This window comes from Ursus americanus, chromosome 29, assembly GCF_024610735.1.
Source record: "Ursus americanus isolate L20-20 chromosome 29, mUrsAme1.1.p, whole genome shotgun sequence".
Taxonomy (NCBI): Eukaryota; Metazoa; Chordata; class Mammalia; order Carnivora; family Ursidae; genus Ursus; species Ursus americanus.
Window position 1 is genome coordinate 27,729,251 of NC_142155.1, and position 8,761 is coordinate 27,738,011.

Below are 8,761 nucleotides of genomic sequence, written 5' to 3' on the forward strand. Positions count from 1 at the left end.
TGTTATTATTAATTTTAGCCATTCATCATGTTCTTACTTTATTTTCTTAGTTGACTTACTACTTACGATCCTCTATTTTGTTATTTTAGTAATTGCTTCATGCTTTATAGCCATGTATCTTTAACTCACCAGTCTACGTTGATGTAATAGTATACCACTTCAGCTATGATAACCTTACGCAGTACACTTTCATTCTTCCCCCCTTTACTTGTGTGCATTTGTTGGCATACGTTTTACTTTAATGCAAGTTATAAACTCAAACTACATTCATGTTATTTTTGCTTAAAAATCAATTATCTGTCAAGGAAATTTCAATAGTAGAAAATATTCTTATATTTTTTACATAGTTAATGTTTCTAGTACTCATCATCCCATTGTGTAGATATATATTTCCATCTAGCATAATTTTTCTTCTGCCTGAAGGACTTCCTTTTAGATTTCTTGTAGTGTGGGTCAGCTGGTGATGGGTTCTTTCATCTATTATATACCTAAAGTAGCCCTTATCTCACTTTCACTTGAAAGATATTTTCAATAGGCATAAAATCTTATATTGTCAGTTATTTTCTTTTTCTTTCAGTGCTTTAATAATGTTGTTCCATTTGTTTCTCAATTACTTGTTTTCAGTGAAAAAATCTGCTAAACCCTCTCTCTCTCTTTCTCTCTCTTTTCCACCTCTGCAGATACCATGTCTTTTTCCTCTGGCTACTTTTACTGGTTTTGAGAAATTTGATTTTGATATACTATAATGTAATTTTTGTCGTATTTCTTGTATTTCAGTTTTATTGGGCTTTTTAGACCTGTGGGGTTATTTTTTTAGTCAAATTTGGAAAATTTTTGGTTATTTCTTCTTCATATATTTTGTGTATTTTATCCTTTAAGGCCTCCAATTACATGTATATTAGATTATTTAAAATTATTTCACTTCTTAAATATTTTCTTTTCTCAATGTGTCTTTGTATAGTTTTAATTACTGTATCTTCAATTTGCTAATATTTTCCTCTGTAATGTTTAATTTTCCCTTAATCCCATCTAATGTGTTTACACCTTAGACACTAATTTTTATCTCTAGGAATTTGATTTGGATACTTTCTTATCCAATGATGTGTCTTCCATATCTCTGAGTAACTCTTTGATTGCATGATATGCAGTTATAGCTTTTAATTCTACATAATAATAACAATTTTTAATTCTAACTGCTAATTCTAGCATCTGTGCCAGTCTGGGTTGATTTTGATTAATTTATTTTCCTCTTCATTAAGGGTTATGTTTTCTTTGCACCCCTGGTAATTTTCCAGTGGATGGTAGATGTTGCGAGTTTTATCTTTGTTACGTGGTGCATATATTTGTGTTTCTGTAAATATTCCTGAGCTTTGTTGTGCACTGCAGTTAAATTCTTCAGAAATTATATCCGTTTGGGTTTTGTTTGGTTAAGTGGCAAAAGAGAAGTTTTGCTCAATCTAAGTCTAATTATTTCTCACTCTTAAGACAACACCTTTCTGCATATCTTAATTCCTTATGAATATTGAATTTTTCCAGTGTGGTGGCTAATGGGAATGGAGGCTATTCTCAGGCATGTGCAAACAGCAGCCTCTGTTATTTCCATTCTTAAGAATTTTTAAATGGAGGTGAAATCCCATAACAGAATTAACTATTTTAAAGTGTACAATTCAGTGGCATTTAGTATATTCATGATGCTGTGTAACCACCACCTCTAAAAAATTGCAAAACATTTTTATAACTCCACCAAAAAGTCTCATACTACTCACCATTTCCCTATTCCTCAGACCCTGGCAAGCATCAGTGCACTCTTCTCCATATTTACTTCTTCTGGATATTTCATATAAATGGAGTCATACCATATGTGACCTTTTGGGTCCAGCCTCTTTCATTTCACATAATGGTTTTGAGGTTCATTCACACCATAGCATGTATTAGTACTTCAATCCTTTGTATGGCCAAATAATATTCCATTGTATGTATATGCCACATTTTGTTTATCTCCTCATCAATTAAAAGACATTGGGTTGTTTCCACTTTCTGACTATTGTGAATGGTGCCACCATGAAATATTTGTTTGAATGACAGTTTTCAATTATTTGGGCCATATATATATAAGTGGAATTGCTAAGCCACATGGTAATTACATAATTAACTTTTTGAGGAAAAGCCAAATTGTTTTCCACAGAAGCTATGCCATTGTATATTCCCACCATCAATGTATGAAGATTCTAATTTCTCCACATCCTCACCAACACTTAAAATTTTCTCTTTATTTTTTTGTCGTCATTCTAGTAGGTTGAAGTGCTACCACATTGTGATTTTGGTTTTCATTTCCCCAATAACTAATGATGTTGAGCATCTTCTGATGTTTTTGTTGGCCACATGTATATCTTCTTTGGAAAAAATGTTTATTCAAGGGTCTCTGCCCATTTTATAATTTGTTTATATTTTGTCATTGAGTTGGAAGTATTCTTTGTATATTCTGGAGAGTAGATGCTTACCAGATATATGATTTACAAATATTTTCTCCCATTCTGTAGGTTGCTTTTAAATTACTTGGTAATGTGGATGCCTGGGTGGCTCAGTTGGTTAAGCATCTGCCTTCAGCTCAGGTCATGATCTTAGGGTAATGGGATTGCACCCCTTATTGAGCTCTGCATCGAGCTCCCTGTTCAGTGGGGAGTCTGCTTCTCCCTCTCCCTTTGCCCCTTCCCCCTGCTCATGCTCTCTCTCTCTCACAAATAAATAAATAAATTACTTGGTGTCTTTTATACAAAAATTTTTAAACTTTTATGAAGTTTAATCTATTTTTTATATTGTTGCTCATGCTTTTAGTGTCATAACTGAGCACCATTGCTAAATTCAAGGTCATGAAGATTTACTTCTGTGATTTCTTTTAAGTGTTTTATGGTTTAAGCTTTATATTTATGTTTTTTGTTCCATTTTGAATTAATTTTTCTATACAATATAAAGAAAGGGTCCAACTTCATTCTTCTGCATGTGAGCATTCAGTTAACCCAGCACCATTTGCTGATGAGATTATAAATGGCTTTAACACATTTGCTAAAAATCAGTTGGCTATATGCATGAATTTGTTTCTATTCCATAGGTTTATGTCTATCATTATTCCTGCACCACACTTTTTTCATTACTGTAGCTCTTTAGTAAGTTTTGAAATTAAGAAGCGTGACTCTCTCTGTTCTTCTTTTCAATATTGTTTTTGCCATGTGAAGCCCCTTTGAATTTCTCATGATTTTAAGATTAGATTTGAATTCATTTCTGGAAAAAAGTGCCTTTGGGATTTGGATAGAGATTGCACTGAAACTAGATTATTTAGAGCAGTATTGCCATTTTAACAGTATAAGTCTTTGAAGCCATGAACATGGGATATCTTTTGATTTATTTAGTACTTCTTAGATGATTTTCACCAATGTGTTATAGTTTTCGGTCTGCAAATCTTTCACCTCTTTGGCTAGATTTCTTCTTAAGTAAATTATCCTTTTAGATTCCACCAACAATGGAATTGATTTCTTAATTTTCTCTTCAAATTATATATAAGTAAAAGTGATTTTTTTTAAAAACTGATTTTTGTATGTTGAACTTCTAATCTTAAACTTTGCTAAATTTGTTCATTAGCTCTAGTAGTTTTTTTGTGGATTCTTTAGAATTACCTATGTATAAAATTATGTTATCTACAAATAGCATCTCCCCCATATTTTGTTTTATTCATTAACTCTGATTTAAATTTAACATTTGTAGAGATTCAGTCAGTGCAGATGTTAAAAACCAAGGTCTTTACTTTCTTAAAGCTCTTTGTTGTAATCTCAACATCTAGTAGTTAGACACATAAAAATATTTAATAAATACTCACATGAATAAAAGAATGGATAAATGAAATGGTACATATAATAACAATGTTCAAATTTTCAAAGGAGGTTATTTGAATAAAAGTCTGGTAATGAGAGAAGGAGTCATTCCAACAGAGACTCAGTGAGAAAATCACTTTTAGTTTCATGTTTCTCAACCTTTGTTTCACATTAGAACCAACCAAGAGTTCTAAAAAAATACCTTTGTTTTGGCCATATCCTAAGACTATGTTTATCATTATGGGGACAATTTCTAGCTTGCTAATTACAAACGACAGGAAGAAAATAACATGTTTAATTTATATACACAGCAGGGTGTCTCAGGAAAATCTTTAGGTCTGGTGTTCAGAGGAGATATGTATTCCAGTCATTTATTTCCTGTTCTAACCAGTATGATTAGAAACAAGTTATTTACATTAATTGGATATAAGACCTTTTCCTTATAAAATCAGGAGTTGGATATGAAGTTCTATAAGTTTTTTGATGGCTCTAATAATCTATGACTTTATGTGCAATAAAAGATGTGTTTATCTACCACTTTACTAAGGTTCAGAAAATGGAATTTGTAGTATTTAGTCAAGTATGTAGAAAAATGTTAAAATTAATCATTATCCGTTGGTTATTATTTCATGATAACAAATGTTTGTGTAATATTTTTTATGTGCCAGCCCTTTAAGAATATTGTCATTTTATCTGTGAAACAGATATGGAGGTAGATACTATTATTATAATTTACAGATGATACAGATGTGCTAGTGAGGGCTGAGAACTCTTGTAACATGTCCATGTTGTCATAGCTCATGTGGGGGGTCAAGAGTTCTTTCATCTTAATTAACACGGTTTTAGAGCTTGTGGTCTTGAGCGCCAATAGCACTGTTCTACATCTTTGATGGGAACAGAAAAACACTGACTTGTACTGACATTCCTACAGAAATTGAGCACGGATTTTAACTAACTTCTTGTTTATATATTCCATTTGAATTCCTCATCCTTATTTAGTTAGATCTGAACTGCATTCCTTTTTGCCTGCTTAGAGCTCTAAGTAAAGCCATAATCAGCCCCGGTCATGATTGTTTTTCCTTAAGTCAACACTCCTTCCCAAAGAGAGAAATAGAGTTCCTTCATTCTAGCTCTATTGCATCTCTCAGCTTATTATGCATTTTGTTTGGCTAGAAAACCAGTTTATTCACATATTTTTAATACTATTGATAGGTCATACACTCTCTAGTTCATCAGGCTCGACAGCTATTTACTATGTCACAGGAACCCATTTCAGTCATTTATATGACACACTCATAATCACATTTGATTTCTGACCTCTGCCTGACAAAGTCTAAATAGATCATAATTAATATGGTTTAAATTTTTTAAATATTTGTTTCTTCCACAGTAGTTAACACATTTTTGGTATGGAAATAAATAATTTAACCATTGCATACAAAGGACTGTATGACCATAGTGACCTGAATCTTAAGGTTTTAGAAATAAAGAAATGAAACTAATATCTTTAACAACAGATCAAATCCTATCTGAGGAAAATGTATCTCTTGGATAATTAAATAAACACAGTTCCTGGACAAAAAAAAATAATTGGAAACAATTGACCATCTGACATGTTCAATAAACAGGCACAATCTTGCATAAAAATGGAAGAGACAAGGGTAGGGCAAATTACAGAGTGGACTTGTCAGTACAGAGAAAAGTAAAATCATTCTCTATGTTCCTAAAATCATGTTCACAGTTTTTTAAATTTATAATCTTTTAACTTAAACACTGAGGTTCCAGAACATTCACAGTATCACCAACAGAGTCTCAAGCCTCAAAGAGTAACACCGTTAGATAAAATTCTTTTAGCTGTATATTTCCTATCACAATCAAGAATGCGAGTGCTTAGGCTTAGGGAAAGATATCAAACCATATAAAAGAAGGGGCTTTTCAAGAAACATTTAATCCTCTAGTGATTTTTTCCTGAAGAAAATTTTAAAGTCACTCTGTAATATTGTATCAGGAAGCTTGATGTTTTTCTTGGTCTTCACTAAAGGGTTAAATTTCTCCTTTAGTATGTTTTCAGCCCACCTTTAATACATGGCCTGGTCATTTGGAACATTTTGACATGCAATTTAGAAATACAAATTTTCTGTAGGTCATTTTGTCCTTCTTACTTTCGTCTTTCATTCTAGTCACAGGAGATGGCTATCCAGACTAGCCCCATAAACTATGATAATAGTACCCTGGGCATATCCTGTGTCATACAATGTACAGCTCAAGCAAACCACTTACTGCTTTTATAGAATCAAGAAGAGAGAAAACACATTTCCATTATCCCATAAAATTGTCCAGACAATTTAATATTTTTGGCAAGCCTAACAAATGCTGTGAGGTTGAGCTAGGAACTATTAGCCAATAAAAAAATGAGTAACAGGAGATGGTATTAAATTCATTGATATACTGCTGCCTCTGGGACTTACCAAAGGTAAAGATTAGAGAACAAAATGTGTCAGTTTGTGGCCTCAGGAACAGATAGACCCTAAACCTGTATTTCATTCTACCACTGTTATAAAAAATTCCCTATGACTGCCATTTTATGAACTGATAGGAAAAGAGAGGATAAAAATTTTTACTCCATAAAAGAAATTTAGAATGATGAACCAATGTGCCTAATGGTTAAATGCTGTATTAACCTGGCCAGTGAGGTGACAGCATTATGTGTGAATGAAGACTGGGTTTATGCCACATGTAGAGTAGTTTATACTACGTACTATCATTTAACTCTTAAAATTTCGTAATCTTCATGTTATAATCAAGGAAATTGAAGCTATTAGTGATTTGATGATATATTCTTACAATTAATTGGTGCTACTTACAATTAATTAGAATCAGAAATCTTGGTTGCACGTGACTAAAACGCTTCATCAAATTCATGTCAGATAAATGTTAATTGATCACCTACAACATAAAGAGCATTGTGCCAGGTGCTTTGGCGTAAATGAAGAGAACAAGATTTGTTCTTACAGAATCTACAGCTGCAGCACCCGGAAGGATCACGGATTAGAATTTCACAAATCTGACATCATATTCAAGTACCATGCTCTATTCTAACTCCTTGGAGAAAAGGCTTAACATCTCTGAACCTAATTTCCTCATCTGGGCAATGAAGATGATACTATATATGTTTCACAGGCCTTTTAAAGACCAGAGATAATATTTGTAAAAATGTATGAGAGAGAGAGAAAGAAATTAACTATAGAGAACAAACAGGGTTACCGGAGAGGAGGGGGTTGGGGGGATGGTTAAATAGGTGATGGGGATGAAGGAATGCCCTTGTCATGATGAGCACTGGGTGTTGTATGGAAGTGTTGAATTGCTGAATTGTACATCTGAAACTAATATAACGCTGTATGTTAACTATACTGGAATTAAAATAAAATAAAATATAAAAATAAAATAAAACACATTCTAAAGGCTAATGAAAATTTTTAAGGGTGCTAGCATTGTATATGAATAAGTGCAGTGTTAATTCTTTTAAAGATGTGTTTACAACACTGTTGAATGGAATAACTATAGAGTCACATGAATAAAAGATGTTTCTAATAATTATACAATTTTTAACATCTGAACATAGTTCTCCAATAAAACAATGTTTTCACACACACACACACACACACACACACACACACACACACACACACAAAGTACCACACAGTAAATGGCCCAGAGCACCTCTTAAATATGTATTAATTTATATTATTATGGTGTAATAAGAAAACAAAATAGGAAAATGCTGGATAGAATAAAGTAAATGCCTTTTAAAATGTAATCTACAACTTTCAGCATACATGTGTTTTTATGTATTAGAATGAGAAAATCTCAAATTAGAAGGAAACACATTTTCCAATCTTATTACTTATTTCAAATCTCTGCTACCTTTATAGGAAAAGTTTTTTGTTTGTTTGTTGTTTGTTGTTGTTGTTTTTTGTCTCCTTGAACGTTTTTTTCTATGTCTCATATGGATTTTCTTTCATAGGCTTTGAGGAATGGCAGCAGGGTTGTAAACATGAGAATAATGATAATTTTTTTAAAATGCTTTTTTTAGATAATTACCATGATCATCTAACAGATCTTCCTGCCTTTAAGCCCTTCCCAAAGTTACCCCAAACCAACGTACACTGTCACGATAGCTGATCAATTTTGCTCACTCTGATCAGATGCTCTACCAAACCCATTCAGCTCAAGTGGTCAATTTTCTGTGAAGGCTTCTCTGATTGTCTGCTGGCCTCCATGATCTGTTATGGTTGCTGGACTAATTGGTTCTGGCATATACTTGTACTTACTAGTTTACAAATATGTTCTTATTTTCCAGATCACCAGCACAGTGAGGGTAGAAAACCACCAGCCATCTTCATAATCACAAAGTTGACAGGTATACAGCTTTTGCTCAAAAATGTTTTCTAAATTAAAATAATGACTGATAAAGGAAGTTTAAGGTATTTAAAGCTGAGAGAAATATTGAGATATTAGTAGGCTGATTTGGAATAGGGCATATATCTAATTTTATTAGGGAAGAAGATAATATTAGAAACCAGATCTCCCTATTCCTGTAATCCAGTTATTTCCTATTAAAAATTAAAATGCAAAGAATGGTTCAAAGTTTTCATCCGTATCTGACACTCATCAATAGCTTTTACAGCTCTTTTAGGAATTCATCTAAATTGGTAGAATTTTATTGATAAAATAGATAATTATTACACTATAAATATAGCATCTTTATTTCTATGTTATTTATAATAAGTATTACTCATTATATGAGTTTATAATTAATTTATTAGATGATAGAATCATGGAGCTGAATGACTTTTAGGTTTATTTATTCAATATAATATCTTGAATCTAATAAT

General features: G+C 32.3%; 1 long non-coding RNA gene across 2 annotated transcripts in view; it reads left to right on the forward strand.

Moving 5' to 3' along the window:
• The window catches only part of LOC123795294 (uncharacterized), a 244,851-nt gene extending 236,325 nt beyond the window's left edge, over positions 1–8,526 (forward strand). For both annotated transcript variants that reach the window (XR_015722281.1, XR_015722282.1), the window contains exon 8: positions 8,227–8,526. This is a non-coding gene — a long non-coding RNA (uncharacterized LOC123795294). The remainder of the gene's footprint in view (positions 1–8,226) is intronic.
• The last annotated feature ends 235 nt before the right edge of the window (positions 8,527–8,761 follow it).